General features: G+C 48.8%; 1 protein-coding gene and 1 long non-coding RNA gene across 2 annotated transcripts in view; both read right to left on the reverse strand.

Annotated features, from left to right (window-relative positions):
- The window catches only part of LOC139745986 (uncharacterized), a 318309-nt gene that overhangs the window by 36984 nt on the left and 261674 nt on the right, over positions 1–19651 (reverse strand). The window lies entirely within an intron of this gene.
- Positions 2790–17847, reverse strand: LOC139745954 (uncharacterized). Its single transcript, XR_011712025.1, has 3 exons — positions 17606–17847; positions 8085–8573; positions 2790–6859 (listed from the first exon to the last, which is right to left on the reverse strand). It is a non-coding gene; the product is annotated as an uncharacterized lncRNA (long non-coding RNA).

The raw sequence follows: 19651 nt of genomic DNA on the forward strand, positions 1-19651 counted from the left end.
CCTTTGGTTTTGTGAGATAAAAAGAGAAATTCGCCTGTTTTTCCACTACACTCATATTTTGCTACTACAAGTTTGCATTATCGCTTCTACGTTACAATTTTGATCCAATAAGTCTTTTAAGTCTGTATGTTTGTATGAATTTGGCCTAACTCATCAACCGTTTATAATTACACTGTATATGTTTTTATATACATCCACTGTATTCCTATGAGTCTACGGGGGAAAATGAAACACGAAAAGTTCCCAAGTGCTTCTTCGTCTCTTCGATGTATATCAACTGACTGTTATATTTCTCTCTTGTGTCTCCCCTGATGATGTGATTATTACACGAAAGTGCACTTGGGAACTTTTCGTGTCTCATTTTCCCCGTGGACTCCTAGGAATATCTTGATCACGCGCAAAATTGTGATCCTTTCCAACATCCACTGTATGTACATTTTCAGTCAAGCCAGGGGCGCAATTTCAGGGATTGCCATAGGCGCTATTTCCCCTAGATACGCCTCTGTGCAATATGGCCTCCTAGAGTATACAACATTCTTGTTTTAAATACAGGATTGAGGAGGTCGTGGCCAGCGTGTGGCTCGACCTGACCTCCACTTCGTCAGCAGTGCTGACGACCTCCACACCCTACCGCTCTTGTAAACATGCGTCGGGGTCATCAGGCCTCACAGGGCCCGGACACAGGGTCATCAAGCCTCACAGCGCTCGGACACAGGGTCATTTAGCCTCACAGCGCTCGGACACAGGGTCATCAAGCCTCACAGGGCCAGGACACAGGGTCATCAGGCCTCACAGGGCCCGGACACAGGGTCATCAAGCCTCAGCGCTCGGACACAGGGTCATCAAGCCTCACAGCGCTCGGACACAGGGTCATTTAGCCTCACAGCGCTCGGACACAGGGTCATCAAGCCTCACAGGGCCAGGACACAGGGTCATCAAGCCACACAGGGCCAGGACACAGGGTCATCAAGCCTCACAGGGCCTGGACACAGGGTCATCAAGTCTCACAGCGCTCGGACACAGGGTCATCTAGCCACACAGGGCCAGGACACAGGGTCATTTAGCCTCACAGCGCTCGGACACAGGGTCATCAAGCCTCACAGAGCTCGGACACAGGGTCATCAAGCCTCACAGGGCCTGGACACAGGGTCATTTAGCCTCACAGCGCTCGGACACAGGGTCATCAAGTCTCACAGCGCTCGGACACAGGGTCATCTAGCCACACAGGGCCAGGACACAGGGTCATCAAGCCTCACAGGGCCCGGACACAGGGTCATCAAGCCTCACAGCGCTCGGACACAGGGTCATCAAGTCTCACAGCGCTCGGACACAGGGTCATCTAGCCACACAGGGCCAGGACACAGGGTCATCAAGCCTCACAGCGCTCGGACACAGGGTCATCAAGTCTCACAGCGCTCGGACACAGGGTCATCTAGCCTCACAGCGCTCGGACACAGGGTCATCTAGCCACACAGGGCCAGGACACAGGGTCATTTAGCCTCACAGCGCTCGGACACAGGGTCATCAAGCCACACAGGGCCAAGACACAGGGTCATTTAGCCTCACAGCGCTCGGACACAGGGTCATCTAGCCACACAGGGCCAGGACACAGGGTCATTTAGCCTCACAGCGCTCGGACACTAGACTTAATGGATACGACCTGCCCTATTACCGTCAGCAGCGGAATCTACAAACTCGCCCCAGATTTGATCAACCAAACAGAGGGGGAAATATACGGTATACATGCGAATTAAAGAATATCTCTGAATATTTCAGAGGCACAGGTATTCTATCGTCTTCTAATATTCATAGCACAGACGGGGAAAAAGGTATTCTACCTCATTGAAACAGCCGTTGTTGAACGAGAGGTGATCAGACCGCGAGACACTGAAGATAACGAGGCATGACCCCACCCCCCCCACACCCCCTCAGGATGATCGCAATGCTCTACAAAGCGCTAGAGTCCCGAAACTCCTTAGACTTACTGCACTTACCTCGACCGTATAGGACTCGGAACACTTGCGAGAGAGGGGCCCCCCTAACTCTCCTCCTGCACCAGGACAGGACGCCTCTATCACATGAACCTCCTACAGGCCATGTTCCCTCCCCTCGGTTCCCCTCCACATGGACTACCTCCTCCTGTAGCAGCTGCGACGGGAGTGTGTTACCGGAGTCTACCTCCTCCTGTAGCAGCTGCGACGGGAGTGTGTTACCGGAGTCTACCTCCTCCTGTAGCAGCTACGACGGGAGTGTGTTACCGGAGTCTACCTCCTCCTGTAGCAGCTACGACGGGAGTGTGTCACCGGAGTCTACCTCCTCCTGTAGCAGCTGCGACGGGAGTGTGTTACCGGAGTCTACCTCCTCCTGTAGCAGCTACGACGGGAGTGTGTTACCGGAGTCTACCTCCTCCTGTAGCAGCTACGACGGGAGTGTGTTACCGGAGTCTACCTCCTCCTGTAGCAGCTGCGACGGGAGTGTGTTACCGGAGTCTACCTCCTCCTGTAGCAGCTGCGACGGGAGTGTGTTACCGGAGTCTACCTCCTCCTGTAGCAGCTGCGACGGGAGTGTGTTACCGGAGTCTACCTCCTCCTGTAGCAGCTACGACGGGAGTGTGTTACCGGAGTCTACCTCCTCCTGTAGCAGCTACGACGGGAGTGTGTTACCGGAGTCGTAGGGGTGGACGCTGCGGACGGCTCCGTTCTCCTTGCACCAGACGACCAGCATCAAGCGGAAGACGTGCTCCAGCCGCTGACGAAGACTCTCAGCCGCTGCTATGATGGAGGAGACACACACACACACACACACACACACACACACACACTGCTAGAGGATCATCGCATAGGCTTGATCGAGGACGTAACGTGTGTGTGTGTGTGTGGGTACAGCCTGTGTGTGTGTGTGTGTGTGTGTGTGTGTGTGTGTGTGTGTGTGTGTGTGTGTAGGGGGAGGGGAGGGAAGGGTTTGACGCTCGTAATGTCTCGTCTCGTAACCTTGTGTGTATGTGTGCCATGTCTTGTGGATGTGTACGTATATATTATACACTAACACACACACACACATACACACACACACACACACACCTCTGGCTAAGCCAAGTGTGTGTGTGTGTGTGTGTGTGTGTGTGTGTGTCACTACCTATTTATACCTATCTATTGCCACTCAGCAGGAGGTGATCAGCTGGTCCAGCCTTGTTTTGAAAACGTTTGTATCCTTTGCACACACACGACACACACGTACCGGATTCCCTTCCCCAGCTGTTCTCTTGTTATGAAACATACACTTCCCTTACAACCCTCCTCACTGTTTACCTTTGATCGTTTCCTCTAAATGTCCCCTAATCCTTTTTAGTCCAGACCTGAAAAATCTAATTCAGATCCCTTAGTCGCTTCAGGATCCTGCTAATTAGGTTACATTGCCCCACTAATTTTCCTTCGTATGGTTTTGTGGAAGATCATTCTGGTATTGTGAACCTTTCCTCACAACTCAGATGGGATTTAGATGCTCCAATGTATTTCTCTTGATCCTTTATCCTGTATCTTATTTTTTGATGATGGCTGAGGCGGGGCAAGGAACGAAATGCCTTAATCAAGTTCATCTCATCAATGTTTTTATCGATCAACCCTTGGGGGGGGATGAACAGCTGGAGTGACTGTGGGCCGACTGCCACAACTAGGATTCGAACCCATACATTCGACCCCGAGCGGTCAGTGAATGCGTCACGGTCAGCGACGCTAACCGCCGCTAGACCACTGACCCTCGCGAGTGGTCTGTACCTCAGGGTGGTTCGCACATGTGCAGTCCCTCGAGAAAACCTCCATTACTGGTCTGCAAAGGCCCAGCAGACCTCTCACTGTCTGCTCCTTTGAACGAATGATCATTTTTCTCTTCAACAATACCAGTTGTGTCTGACCTTTTCGTCCGTTTGGAGTTCATCCATCTCTCTGAACACTGCTTCATACGTATCGTTCACTGCTTCACGTACTCCATCTCCTTTCCCTAAGTTCTCCTCAGCATTGCCTATACCCACAGCTGTTTATTGGTGTCCAGGTTGTATCAAGTGACGCCCCGTAAAACAGCTTCGAGTTGTCCTTAATTCTGTTCTCAAGTTCCATTTCTTTACCTCTCTCCTCCTCCTCCTCCTCCTCCTCCTCTTTGCATAGCGATTCGAAGATGATCTGAACCTTTTCCCAAGCCAATGTACGAGTAGGTTATCTCTGCCTTCTGAAAAAGGATTCCTCCTTTTTCGCCTACTTGAATCCCTCATTAAACACTCTCTCACTATATCACATATGCTCTCGTGATCTGGAATCTACATCTCTTTACCATATCGTCATCCACTTCAAAACTTTATATATAACCACACTCGCCTTTTTTATTCTTTCACAAGAAACATTTTCGTAATCATTCTATCCAGGAATTTATTTACTTTTCAAAACTACCTTCACCGTTCTCAATCCTTTTGGTTACCCTTCGAGCTGCTGCCTTCGTACTCCTCCAGCAATCTCTTCAGCATCAGAATTTGAACCCCATCATCACACGCGTCCTCTCACCCAAGTGTGAGTCTATAAACAATAGCCTGTCTTCAGTGCCGCCTGGTGAAGATCCCCACTCCACAAGGTGACCGAGCGACCCTCCTTCCTTCGCCTCTCTCCCGCATATCATATCCAAAAGCCGTTTCTAACAACCTGTCTTCCCCAGCCGTTGCTTTTTCCCCACACGTCATCCATATGATGTGCCAAACAGATGACCTACTGTGATCAGTATAGTCCCTGCTCCTACAGCAGGTCCAGAAGCACACTTTGGAAATCTCTCTTAACATTCCTGTGTTATATGTCTGGTTGTATTGACCTCCCGTTCTGCTACCGAGGTGGGGTGTATGCCACCTCACCTCACCGTCTTGGTAGCCACTGTGGCCATCAGGACTGTATCTCAGTCACGCCACCTTTACTCGGTACTGCAGTCTGTCTCGCTAACACACTCTCCACTGGTACCGTCACACCCTCCGCTCCACCAACGTCTCTTTCTCTTTTCTCTTCCTTTAGCTCCTGCAGGCCAACACGGTAAGCTGACCCCCCCTTTTCACCCTACCATATTAAATAACTTGGCTTCACTCATTGTCACCAGATAGTCGTCTTCATCATATTTTATTTGTTGAACTCGTCAGACAATTGTACTCCCGTCGAAAAGGAGCTAACTTTATATCAGTGCAAGACACCTTTTATAAACGTCTTTATTCCGTTTAATCTCCCTACTCCCTGCTTTATATAGTTATCATTATCGCCGTGTATCCTCTCCTTACTCAAGTATGTGGTAACGTAAGTACGTCTTCGCTGCCTTTTCCTCATCCCTCAACATTAGAGAGGAAAACCAAACTCGCCTCAGTAGACCTTCCTGAATTCATTTCCGTTCGCTAGTGTTCTACACGGCTCAGTGTACACACAGACACACACACACACACACACACACACACACACCCTCTTCAACGTCTTCTACTACTTCCTCGTCAGGAGATGGGCGACTCCCTCGTGTTACCCACACTTCCTCGTGTTACCCACACTCCCTCATGTTACCCACACTCCCTCATGTTACCCACACTCCCTCATGTTACCCACACTCTCTCGTGTTACCCACACTCCCACTTGTTACCCACACTCCCTCGTGTTACCCACACTCCCTCGTGTTACCCACACTCCCTCGTGTTACCCACACTCCCTCGTGTTCTAACCCTCGTCATGATCCGGTCCACCAGTTCCTTCTTCACCAAGGTTCCCAAGCTTCCCTCCCACACGACGTCACCTTCGTCGTCTTCATCTCCCGCCACCTCGAGTCACCTTCGTCTCCTCCTCCACCTCCCGGTGTGTGTAGTCTTATCCATTATCTCCTCCTGCTGTGTGTAGTCTTATCCATTATCTCCTCCTGCTGTGTGTTGTCTTATCCATTATCTCCTCCTGCTGTGTGTTGTCTTATCCATTATCTCCTCCTGGTGTGTGTAGTCTTATCCATTATCTCCTCCTGCTGTGTGTAGTCTTATCCATTATCTCCTCCTGCTGTGTGTAGTCTTATCCATTATCTCCTCCTGCTGTGTGTAGTCTTATCCATTATCTCCTCCTGGTGTGTGTTGTCTTATCCATTATCTCCTCCTGCTGTGTGTAGTCTTATCCATTATCTCCTCCTGCTGTGTGTTGTCTTATCCATTATCTCCTCCTGCTGTGTGTAGTCTTATCCATTATCTCCTCCTGCTGTGTGTTGTCTTATCCATTATCTCCTCCTGCTGTGTGTAGTCTTATCCATTATCTCCTCCTGCTCCTCCTACTGTGTGTTGTCTTACTTTTGCTTTGCCGCTTCACATCTCACTTTTCTTGACTTTTCCGTCCGTGTTGTTCACTTTTCCTTAAGTAACCTACATCATTTCCGTCAGCTCGTCTTCCTCCTCCCTTAACACCACAGTGACCACCGTCTATTCACCAGAGCTGCCGCACGGGATCCCTTAATAACACTTTCTCAACCCACTTAGTCCTCTTAGATCCCCTAGGTAACCACTGTGGAATCCCCTGTACCTCGTCTTCCTCACTCGCAGTCCACCACCAACTTCCCTCATCATACTTTCCACTCATCCCTTGCCTCATCGACCCCCACTCTCTCCTCCTTGCGTCCACCAACTTCCCTCATCATACTTTCCACTCATCCCTTGCCTCATCGACCCCCATTCCCTCCTCCTTGCGTCCACCCACAATGCACACTCACACAAAGCTGGACCTACAGGGAGCTACAGTGTCACTTCCCTGTAGATCTGTAAGGGTATGTCTGGTGAGGGGGTCTGCTGCCGGCGTGTCTGTGCTGGGCAACACCCTGATCTGGGCTGGCGAAGTTGAGGGTCACGATGAAGATATGTGGTCATGTGTGTGTGTATGTGGGTGGGTGGGTGGGGGGGGGAGGTGAGTGTTAATGTATGTGGTTTTAGCTTCGTGTGCGTTTAAGTGTATGTATGTATGTATGTATGTATGTATGTATGAATACATGTATGTATGCATGTATGTATGTATGTATGTATGTATGTATGTATGTATGAATACATGTATGTATGCATGTATGTATATATGTATGTATGTATGTATGTATGTATGTATTTATGTATGTATGTATGTATGTATGTAAGAATACATGTATGTTTGTTTGTATGTATGTATGTATGAATACATGTATGTATGTATGTATGTATGTAATTTGCTCATATGTATCTGTGTGTGTGTGTGTGTGTGTGTGTGTGTGTGTCTGTGTGTGTGTGTGTCTGTGTATAATTGTATTTACGTCTCGTTGTATTGTATGTGTATTTATGAATGTGTGTTTATATGTGTATGTTGGAGTGGATGTAAGCGACTGTTGTGTTCTGTCTGCAGATGTATGGACACTAGTGCACTTGTTTTTGTGTGTTCAGGTATGTTTTTTTATGTATGTAGGTATGTGTGTTTTTATGTATGATTATGTGTGTGTTGTGAAGAGAGTTTATACACTTGTGTTGCCCCATCTCCTAGCCTCGTATGTATGACCACACACACACACATGCGCCAGACTAATCCAGGTACCCATTTACTGAACACTTGGGTTGGGTGTGGGCCGACTGCTACGCGCAGGGTTCGAACCCCGGGCTTGTCTTTGCTGCCTTTGGTCAGTAACGGTAACCACTACACCACAGAGGCCCCTGTGTGTGTGTGTGTGTGTGTGTGTGTGTGTGTGCGAGATTTCATTGGTGCATGTGTCTGTGTTTGTATGTGCATGAGAATGTCTGTATTATGTGTACGTATTTGTGTGCCTATCTTCTATGTATACATGGACTAGATGTATCTGTATAGTGATGAGAGCATGTTGTGTATAGCGTCTGTCTATACATAACACAGTATACATGTGTAGAACCATGTCTGTATACATATACTCTACTGATCTTACAGCAGTAATGAAAAACCCGATTTGGATGTCATGAATAATCTCATATGTCATTCTCAAAGTCGATTATATTTCTCGGTAGTATATCTATATATGTCACTATATCACATAATATACCCCGTCACCATTTTGGCCAAGCTTACCTGCATGTAGACTTATCATGGCGAAAGAGAGAGTTTGCCTTGAAGCGAAGAGATGGCGTCCAACGATATCTTTTTTTTTTTCTTTTTCTTAAAAGAACGATATACCGTTTGTATTTATCCTAAAGGAATGTTTTCCGCAGAGGGAGGGAGTGGTGGGCGGCGTTTCTGTTCTTGCTCCGCCGAAGAGAGGCGTTCATGTCAGCTCGTACTGCGTTCGACGCCTCGTTGTGGATTTGGCGGTGGTGGTGCGATGGTACATGGTGGTCACTCAGGGCCGTGAATTACTCTGGCCCACATCTCCAGCTCAACACTTCACTGTCTCACTAGGCGACGTGCCTCGTCTCACTTAACACAAACACACACACATTGGCTGGTCGTTCTGTTACCTATTTCTCTGTGTGTGTGTCTCTCTAAGACATTTGCCACGAAGAAAGAACACAATTCATTTTTCAGATAGTCATTGACGTGTGGATTGTCATCACCATAAAGCTACATATTTGAAAAAAAAGAAAAAAACAAACAAACTAAGACTGTTATTACTGGCAGAAGGACTCGAACCGCTACCGTGTGTGTGGGAAGTGGAGAAGCTGACAACTACGGTATGGAGTAGCTAGCACCCCCCCCCCCCCCCCCCCCGGAGTCCTTCACACAAATGGTGGCGGTTCGAATCCTGCTCTCACGAAGGTATTCTCTTTTTTTTTTTTCATACTATTCGCCATTGCCCACGTCAGCGAGGTAGCGTTAAGAACAGAGGACTGAGCTTTTGAGGGAAATCCTCACTTGGCCCCCTTCTCTGTTCCTTCTTTTGGAAAATTAAGAAAAAAAAACGAGAGGGAATGATTTCCAGCCACCAGCTCCCTCCCCTTTTAGTCGCCTTCTACGACACGCAGGGAATACGTGGGAAGTATTCTTTCTCCCCTGCGAACCCCGATCTCCCAGGGTATATAACAAGGCCCCTCGATCTCCCAGGGTATATAACAAGGCCCCTCGATCTCCCAGGGTATATAACAATGCCCTTCGATCTCCCAGGGTATATAACAAGGCCCCTCGATCTCCCAGGGTATATATATATGTGTACTGATACACATGTAACGTTGGCTGAGGTGGAGAGAGAGGGTGTGGCTGTGTCCTGCTGTGTGGTAGGGGCAACACAGCCACACCCCCTACCTATGACAGCCGACCAAATGAAATGAGAAGGTCAAGAGGTGGTCTAATGGAGGTATGTAGTACAAAGCAGCGGGCGAACTGGTTTCTTCCCCTCCCTCTCCCGCTCCCCGACGCCCATCACACACACTCCGTGTCACCCTGATGTCGAAAGAAAACCCTCCCTTCCTACGCTACTGTCGCACTGAGCCCGACGTAGACTCCCGTCACCTTGGGACGTCGCAAATGTACTTACTGCCGTCAGAATCGAGAGGGGACGTTCATTGTTGGTGTGTGTGTGGGAGGGTGAATACAAACCTGTGTATCGTGAGTTAGGTGAGGACAGTCTGCCGGTATGAGAGAGAGAGAGAGAGAGAGAGAGAGAGAGAGAGAGAGAGAGAGAGAGAGAGAGAGAGAGAGAGAGAGAGAGAAACAAAAGAAGATGCGCGGTGGCTTTTGGGTTCTCGCAAACACAACAACAGCAGCGGCAGCCACAACCGCTATCAGTACTGTACTAGTTTTCAGCAAGACGTGACGCTCACACAAAGCTTAGATAATTAACGTGTTCTAGACGTGCGTTCGTTGGTCTAGATGGCAGCTAGCCGAAGTCTTCGCTGGTGTAAATTCCAGCTGGTGGAGGTGCTCTAGAACGCGTAGGTTCTGGTATAAATAAGTTGGTTAAGACGCGAGTGTGAGCAAGTGGTATGTGGACCCACCAAATGACGCTGTAGGGCGACTTATCAAAGGACAATAGATGCCCCACCAATGGCGCAGTCTTTCTCATGGAAGGCACTGATTCAACCCTGAACTTGGCCGGGTTGAAGCCTACACGATCTATAAACATCAAGTTGTTACTGTACAAATAACCCACAGATTTTCATGGCAGTTTGTTGAGAAAACAACACAGATTTTTGAGAGATAAAATGGTGTAATGAAGCGACAAGTTTCTCTACAGACGATATATGAGAATAGAGAGAATGTTGAACCTTTTCCATCATGACGAGACTGTGGATTGTGGGAGGGGAGAGTGGCAGGGTGTGGAGTGTTCAGGAGGAAAGTGACAAGGTGTGGAGTGTTTATGAAGAGAGTGGCAGGGTGTGGGGTGTTCATGAAGAGAATGAATGGGTGTGGAGTGTTGAGAAGGAAAGTGACAAGGTGTGGAGTGTTCATGAAGAGAGTGAATGGGTGTGGAGTGTTCAGAAGGAAAGTCACAAGGTGTGGAGTGTTCATGAAGAGAGTGGTAGGGTGTGGAGAGTTCAGGAGGAGAGCTGTTGGGTGTGGAATGTGGAAGAGGACAGTGGCAGGGTGTGGAGCGTTCATGAAGAGAGTGGCAGAGTTTGGCCAGTTCGAGGGGGCGCTGCCAAGGTCTCGATTTCTCAAGAGTGTAAGGACAAGTTGTGGACGCTTCATAAGAAAAGTCACATTGCGTAAAACACTCATGTAGGCAGCTGCTTGTTCTCCACTGTTCATGAGAGGATGTTCAAAAGGCAGGGGGGAGAGTGGTAGGGAGGTGAAGTGAACACGGAGAGACATAGATGAACCTTGCGTTCCTCCGCCAGTGATGTACGAGCTCTGGACAGGAGGAGGACGAGCCGACCCTGCTGGATATAGATCGGAGTTTGACTTCGACGTAAACCTGCAGCACCTATAGTGATGCCACAGACAGGTTCTCACCCAGCGGGGGCAACGAGGAGAGAGGGAATATTCATTCCAGTGCCAGCCACGAAGAGGTAAACAAAAGACTGACACGCGAGGCAGTAAATTCTTGCTTCAAGAAAAATGCTGGTGGTCCAGCAAGATACATAAGCGTACGTGTGATTTTCGTACATATGCTTTACAAATGAAGAAGGAAACCCGATGGTTTCTGGGAAGGCCAGAAACCAAATATGTCATCCAGTTCATAGAAGATGCTTCTGTAGACATGCGAGGTCCTTGACCACACCATCAAGTAAACATTTAGCTACGTGTAACATCAGGATGAACACCACACTCGGGTGAACAAAGGCGGGGTGAACGAAGTGTTCAGAAACTGTAGGACAAAAATATTTGACGGACGAAATCAGACAATTGGAAAAAGTTATCACACGACACAGTCTTATGGACGTAGGATACGCCATGAGAGAGGACTCTAACTCGATTGGGAAAGCGAAAATTCCTCATAATGACATCAATTCTTTGATCTCCAAACACAATAGCTTGAAGATAGACGGCTTCATTTATGGTCATCCACTTCGAGGAAGAGCTGATCATCTATCTCTCGACCCCTGAGTGTGTGGATTATGTGGTAATGACCAGGGAAATATAGACGAAAGCGAGCTTCAGGCGATATATGAATACGCTTAAACGTTCTTGTTAGACGTAGAAACTGGGAAATGACTGCGCTTAAAAAAGAACGTTCTTGTGAGATGTAGGAACTGGGAAATGACGGCGCTTAAAAAAGAACGTTCTTGTGAGATGTAGAAACTGGGAAATGACTGCGCTTAAAAAAGAACGTTCTTGTGAGATGTAGAAACTGGGAAATGACTGCGCTTAAACGTTCTTGTGAAACATAGAAATAGGAAATGACGGCGCTTAAACGTTCTTGTGAAACGTAGAAACTGGGAAATGATGGCGCTTAAAAAAACGTTCTTGTGAAACATAGAAATTAGGAAATGACGGCGCTTAAAAAAACGTTCTTGTGAGACGTAGGAACTGGGAAATGACGGCGCTTGAACGTTCTTGTGAAACGTAGAAACTGGGAAATCTAGTTCCACAATGTTACAAGACGTTATGTGAAGTGCATAACGGGGGAGTTAGCTGAGAGGAACCGATAGTTAGCCATGAAGAAAGGAGGTAACAGGAGAAAGACTTCAGGAAAGCAGAAGACTTCAGGAAGGCAGATGTGTTGTTGAGGGAAAAATACATAATGGCGCGACACCCAGGCATGCAGTTCAGAGGGACAGGGGAGTATTGGAATGAATGCAGTCGGATAAGGAACGGAGAGTACGATATATTTCGTGGGATGGAAAAGATATCCAGGACGAGAGGGAGAAGAGAATACGAAAGGATTTGGTAAATCTACCCAAACTGTCAATTGGGAAGCAATAACACTCAAGGTTCACTGGAGAGACTGTTGAGGTCGAAGAGGACATATGTAAACATTTGAGGGGAAGTGGAAGTTACGTTCCAGTGTGTATTATATACAGTGGAGGACCACCAAGGCCATTATTTAGGGGGGAGAGAGTCAGGAAGAGGCCCTGTGATACACTGAAACTGTTGAACAGAATAGAAGCAGATGCTAATAGAATCTGTTTATATTCTTTTTAAAGTGCCGAAGCGTACGACCAAGATTACGTATCACTTTGCGTGTTTAAGGAGTGGGTAGACACACTCAACAGGCCACTTGAGTTGTTCAGAGGCTTAATGGAAGGGATATCAGTAGCCAAGGGAGTGAAGGAGTGCAGATGTCAGGTTCGTATCTTAAGAAATGCGATAGACAAAGCCAACTCGACCACAGGCCGGCACACCAAAGAACCATGTTCTCTAAATACTCAGAATGAAAATTTGAGGTACGTGAAGCAGGGCAAAGAGACAGCTGTTTGAATGAGAGGAAGTATCAGATGAAGGAAAGACGTCATGCAAAACGAAACCTCTTCCATGCCTGTCGAAACTCAGGTCCAGAAAGAGAGTGCAGAGGATGACGTGTTTTCGTAGGCTGCCACAACGCACTGGACTTTTCCAGAAGGAGGGCCTGAAATGAGGTGGATTTCTCAGCCAAGGATGAGAGAGTAGCTCCTTGGGTGGATCAGTAAATGACTGGAGTGGAAGGGAGGGAAGGAAGGCCATGTGTCAGCGGTGCGTTTTTGTACTTCTTTAGGGTGACCTTTGGTGTCCCGCAAGGCCTAGTCTTGGGTCCTTTGTGGTTCCTGATTCATGTAAGTGAGTCACCAAGACTTGGTCTATCCCTGCATAGGTTTGGCGATGGCAGTGGACTGAACCAGGGCATGTGAAGCATCTGGGGGTAAACCATGGAAAGGTTTGAGTGGCCTGGTTGTGGATAGGGAGCTCTGGTTTCGGCATATTACACATGGCAGCTATGGAATGAATGTGAGCAACTGAGGCCTTCTCTTCGTTTGTTCCTGGCGCTACCTCGCGAACGCGGAAAATGGCGAATATCTATAAAAGAAAGGGCTGCCGATGATTTCAGACATAGAATCGCCACAACCTACTCTAATGAAACCGATGGAAGTGAGATTCGCTATTATACTCCTGGGTGAAGATGGGGACACAGTGTGATGATAGCAGGTGTTGACCCATCCTTTCACACGAGGCAAATTTACAGGAACCGACAACAGGAGGGGCTGACGAAGTGCACAGCGTGTCACCAGAAGTATGTAAGTGTCATACGAGGCACACTCACAACGGCCACGATGTCTGTGGATAAGAAGACGGTCAGTGATGTGTCTCGGCATATACTGAGGCCTGCTGTCACCGGACTCTCCCTGTTTCGAGGTTACACCGCGAGTGAGACGTCAACACTTTTGACGCGGCTGTATCACCTGGTGTGCACTCTCGTCTCAAAGAACCTCGCACTCCGAAGGAGTCTACATTTCCCTACTACCCGAGAGTAGCGCAGCCTCGACCTTCAGAAGCCTTTTGGAAAGAGGTCCCTGGCAGTGATGGGACTCCTTCATCGAAACCGGTTTTGGAGGAGTGATAATAGAGATTTTAAGGCCACACCAGAGCATGTCTAACTTCTTCGTCAACCCTATGTATGAGACAGGGTGATCTGCTTTGGGTCCAACGGCAGATGACCAAGGCTTTGCCTGAAGTTCAGGAGCTGAGCATGAAGGAGGTGATAGACACGGAGCTACGCAAGCTGGGAGAAGTAGAGGAGATCTAATTATGAGTCAAGTGCATCTGAATCGATCTGAAGAAGAAACTAAGACATGTGGGAAATGGTATGAAGAAAGACACGCACTGTGTTGTCTACGAACGAAAGAGAGAATTTGAAGAAGTTAATGATCAAGTTAGAAGGTTACGTGATCGTTCCGAAAGGTTGAAGGGCGGGTTGCAGCAAGGATGGAACTCCCTCCCTCTATGCACACACACACACACACACACACAGACACACACACACACACACACACACACACACACACAAGACAAAGAAAAATCGCAAATACATGATCATTAACACGTTGACACATATACGGACATCCGTGGAATAGTGGTCAGCGTTACTACCTGTTGAGCACGGGCCCGTCCGGGGTCGGGTCAGCATTGGGGTCGAGTCCTAGGCGAGGCAATTGACCCTCAGTTAATCCCAGCTGTTCATCATACCCTCAGGGCTGGTCGATAAATGGGTATCAGGCTTAGGCTGGGCTGTATGTATATGCATGTGTGTATACTATATACATAAAAGCATGTTACATATACACAAGGTTAAGAGACGGGGCAACACGAGTGTAAGACTCCCTCACCGTAAAACACAATCTGTAATCATTGATATGAAACACCAATTGGAAACAGTGATGATGTGAGGCATAAGTCTGATTATGTGGTAAATGAGGAAGTTAAAAGAGCATAAATGAGGCAAGACGTGAAGAGGAGACACAATGGTGGAAACTACATAGACATTAACGCTTTCTGTGGTAAGATAAATTGGGATATTGGGTTCTGTAGCCAAGAAACAGGGTATTGCGGTGAAAGGTTCTGTAGAATTCACAATGGAGTAGGAACGTGGATACCTCTAGCCTTGAATACAGAGGGAAGGTTGAGAAGGATAGAGAAATGGTTCGATATATAAGGTGTCGGAGGAGCCTGGAGATGTGCTGTGACGAAGCTACAGGCGGTACCCCAATCAGCCAGGGTGCGTGAGGTGCGACAGGGCGCGGCGTGAGTATGACAGGAGGCGAATGAAAGAACAGAGATACTTGGGAAACAATATTGTGGTAAAGTCAAGAGAAAATCCAAGAACCTCTCCATAGATTCATCAGGAGTAAACTGTTGGTTAAAAAGCAGCTCATCAGACTGAGGGACTTGGAGGAAAAAGTGGTATAGGATGATGGCAGGATGTGTGAGGAGCTAAATTCGACAGTGCAAAGAGGCAGTCCTTATCCTAGTTCTCTTTCTCAATCACACTTGTTCCCTGCTCTTCATGTCTACCTTACAAGACCACACGTTTGTTTCATAACCCTTATACCCAATTAATCTACCCTGGAAACCCCATATAATCAACTTCTCTATACCTGCTTCCCAAAAGTTTAGAATGTAAAAAAGAAAGTATTTTTTGGGGTGTGCGTGTGTGTGTGTGGCAGTATTATCATATACACAGGATTGTCATCTCCCCAGGGTGGAACACTGCTCACCTCGAGTCCATACACCAACCAACCTGGGTACTCTACCATCATACCTACCCATGTCTTTGCCTCTCTTCTTATGCAGGATCTAAGCCCCCCAAACACATCCCATGGCTCACCTCAATTCCCTCGGTTCCCTCCGCTGCCATGTCCACCTCCAGGCATCTAAAAAAAACTCCACTTCCTCCAGGTTCCCTCCAACTCCAACCACACCTCTCTCCCTCTCTACTGCCAAACCGAATGACTCTTCCATATACTCTTAAATCTCTCTTCTCACACACTACCCCAGACTCAGAGACCAGCTTGTGCATATTTCTTGAGCCACTCGACTCTGCCACGGGAGAAATGTAACTAAAGAAAAGAGTGTTTGGCGAGGGAGTCCATATTTCCAAGAAGGAACCCACACTGCCCCAGACGTCAGCCCACACCAAGACTCAAGCCAAGAATCACAGATACATCAGCTGACGTATACACAAGAGGGATGAAAATTTCACTTATAAACAAGAGTCAAATGAGAGATGATGACACGAGAGTCAAATGAGAGATGATAGTTTCACGTATGCACAAGAGTCAAAAGAGGGATGAAAGTTTCACGTATGCACAAGAGTCAAATGAGGGATGAAAGTTTCACGTATATACAAGTCATATGAGAGATGATGGGTTCACGTGTACACAAGAGTCAAATGAGAGATGATGACACGAGAGTCAAATGAGAGATGATAGTTTCGAGGTCCGTGGCAACAATAGCGGAAGGGGGATCATTCGCTGAGAAGGAAATGGTTTGAAAATCTCTTCCAGGACCAGAGACTGGTAAGATCTCATATAGACGAGGTAGTCTTGTGTACCATTAAAGGCAACTTGTGCAGTTACCATCCTCGTGGTCATCGACCTTGTCTACCTGTATATTATTTTCTGCCTCCCGTCGCGTCCTTAGGTACATCCCCCATTAGCTTACCCTACTAAGATTAATCTTCCAAAACGCCCATATTAGGTACGTTATCGTATAGATATATACCACCCATATTAGGTACGTTATCGTATAGATATATACCACCCATATTAGGTACGTTATCGTATAGATATATACCACCCATATTAGGTACGTTATCGTATAGATATATACCACCCATATTAGGTACGTATACTGCAGTGTTATCGTATAGATGTACCATCGCCGTTTCACGTTGAGCACCGCATGCTCACACCTCGGTATGTGATGTTCTGCACTCGACCTTGCCTGACATTTGCATTAGCTACAGCCTGATCGTCTTGGTAGAAACGTAATCCCACACATTAGGTATGTGTGCGAACGCTACCCAGTTCAGTCGCTGGCTGTCGGACACTTTCGGCTGGGGTCACATCACAGCGCACAGAGACAGAGAGACACACAGACAGACGGGCCTCACAGTCGTCCCGTCTCTCCAATATCCTGTCAGTCGGTGAGGGTCTTGGCAGGACCCTGTGGGGCCTGCCGTTCCCCAACACGTCTTGATCACCACACTTCACGTCACAAGAAGCGTCACACTTTCCTCTGTTGTCACGGCGAAGTATAGCTGTGAGGTGGCCGGCCGGTCAGGCGACACCATGTGCACTGTAATGGATATTTTCCACATCTTCGCGAGCTGGGGATAACAAGGCTGTGGTCGGTGCACCAACTGCAGGCCACAGCACGGGAGCTACCCCACCACAGCACGGGAGCTACCTCACCACAGCACGGGCGCTACCTCGCCACAGCACGGGCGCTACCTCGCCACAGCACGGGTGCTACCTCGCCACAGCACGGGTGCTACCTCGCCACAGCACGGGTGCTACCTCGCCACAGCATGGGTGCTACCTCGCCACAGCACGGGTGCTACCTCGCCACAGCACGGGCGCTACCTCGCCACAGCATGGGTGCTACCTCGCCACAGCACGGGTGCTACCTCGCCACAGCACGGGTGCTACCTCGCCACAGCACGGGCGCTACCTCACCACAGCACGGGCGCTACCTCGCCACAGCACGGGTGCTACCTCACCACAGCACGGGCGCTACCTCACCACAGCTTTTCAGACTGTGTCACATCACAAATCTGCCTCGTGCACCACAGCTCCAGCGGAGTGATGCACGGAGGTGATGTACAGAAGACTGCTGACGGAGGGAGTCACATGACACGACGCGGTAGCAGCTGCAGCAGCAGCCCAGGCCACAGACCGCAGCAGGTACAGCCCAGGGCACAGACCGCAGCAGCACACAGCACCAGCTAGCGTGGGCAGACCACAGCTGGCGCTCACGAGGCACCGGGCTGGCTCTGCCCGCTGGGTCGAGGTGCCAGCTCGCGCTACGTCGTACAGACGTTACACGAACATTTCAACCCTCATCTACAGAGTACGGCGGCCGAGAAGGTCGAACCTGCCTTCTGATGCCCAGCAAGTGTCGACTCCCTGGTGTACTGCACATTAACCCATCCCTTGACCATAATGTACCTCGATTTTCCTATGAATTATTTGGTTCATATTTCGATTTTAGTTCAGTTTTCGTGTAGTGATGATGATGATGTGGCCACACGTGAGTGTGTAGAGGTGAAGGGTGACATGTTTCCCACGGACTTTTTATGCCTCTCCTCCGTCAGCCTTAGGTGGGCAGACACACACACACACACACACACACACACACACACACACAGGCACCCGTGCCACGTCTCCGGTCTTGTCTCCTCCCCCAGGCGAGACCCTCCCCTCTCCGCTCTCGTCTCGCTCGTCTGATTCATGAACGAATGGGCGGCATCAGGGCGTCGCTATATATATACCCCGGGCTACGGGTATTTACCATGTGGAGTTGGCCTTGGTCATGTGGGCCCCCCTCATCTCCCACTTCTGAGAACTGTGGGGGAGGTACATGACACCCTCCCTCCCTCTCTTCCTCCCACCTCACCTGTCACGTATGACAGGCTGAGCCGCAGCGACTGATGCCAACACCAGGTAGATGAGGACGTGGGACACTCACCAGCGCTCCTGGGTAACACGTAGCGGGCCGCTGTGTGTGTGTGTGTGTGTGTCTTTCGTCCCATTCCCGTGTAATGCCAGCTGTCCTGGGGTGAAATTTCCCACCCATTTCCTCCATGTCTGAAACGTACCAGATGGTATGTTGGCACCAAGATGCCTAACGTTAACACCAGCTGCCCAAGTGAGCTGTAATAAGATGGCTTGTTCGTTCCCGATGACTGACATCATCACCAGCTGTCATGGGATGACGACCTGTTGGCCCAGGGTGACTGACAACATCACCAGCTGTCACACATTGGCCCAAACCACCTGAATCACGTACCAGATGCCACGGAATGGCTTGTTGATCCTTATTTATTTACACGTCACCAGCTGTCACCCGATGATAACCTCAACATAAACAAAAAAACAAAAAAAAACATTTAGAGCGATGTCTCGTGTTTATCTCGTAATGAAAAAAGAGGAAGAATTAAAACCCCGGCGGAAGGCGTACTAAGGATACTGGAATTTTCCCGTGTTGTTTTCTTCTCAAGGTGGCACGAATACTGGACTCACGAAGGCTCTTGTCCACCAAAGGGGCAAATAGCAGACGTGTCCATCCACCAATATCGAGATATTACCCTTGAATATCACTGGCCACAGTGAGGAAGAGGCGAACACTCTGTATCTGGTTCGGCCCGTCAAAGAACAGGTGACCGCCACAGAGCACATCTTGAACCCAAGGACAAAAAGGAAATAATCACAAGAGATTTGTCCAACCTTCGAAGGTCACCATCTAACTTTGTTGACAAAGACCTGGTCACAACAACCTAAGCCTGAAGGTATCCGGCGCGGCCAATATTGGCACTGTCTGGCTCCCTTGACCTTAAAGGATACGAGGAGCACAAGGTGAGGACCCGTCCCGTGGTCAGGTGGAGGCAGGAGGCCTTACGGGTCATCCACAACCGCTCGACTACCGACTTTACGATTCCCGGACTCATAAGGCAGACTGTGGCACATGCTCGCGTCCACCTGGCATACACAAGACCCATCGAGAGGGCCAGAAAACCTGGACAGAGACCCCGGGGTCGTCTCGGGTCTTGTTATGTGGTCCGGAAGAGG

The sequence above is a fragment of the Panulirus ornatus genome, chromosome 63 (assembly GCF_036320965.1).
Source record: "Panulirus ornatus isolate Po-2019 chromosome 63, ASM3632096v1, whole genome shotgun sequence".
Classification (NCBI taxonomy): Eukaryota; Metazoa; Arthropoda; class Malacostraca; order Decapoda; family Palinuridae; genus Panulirus; species Panulirus ornatus.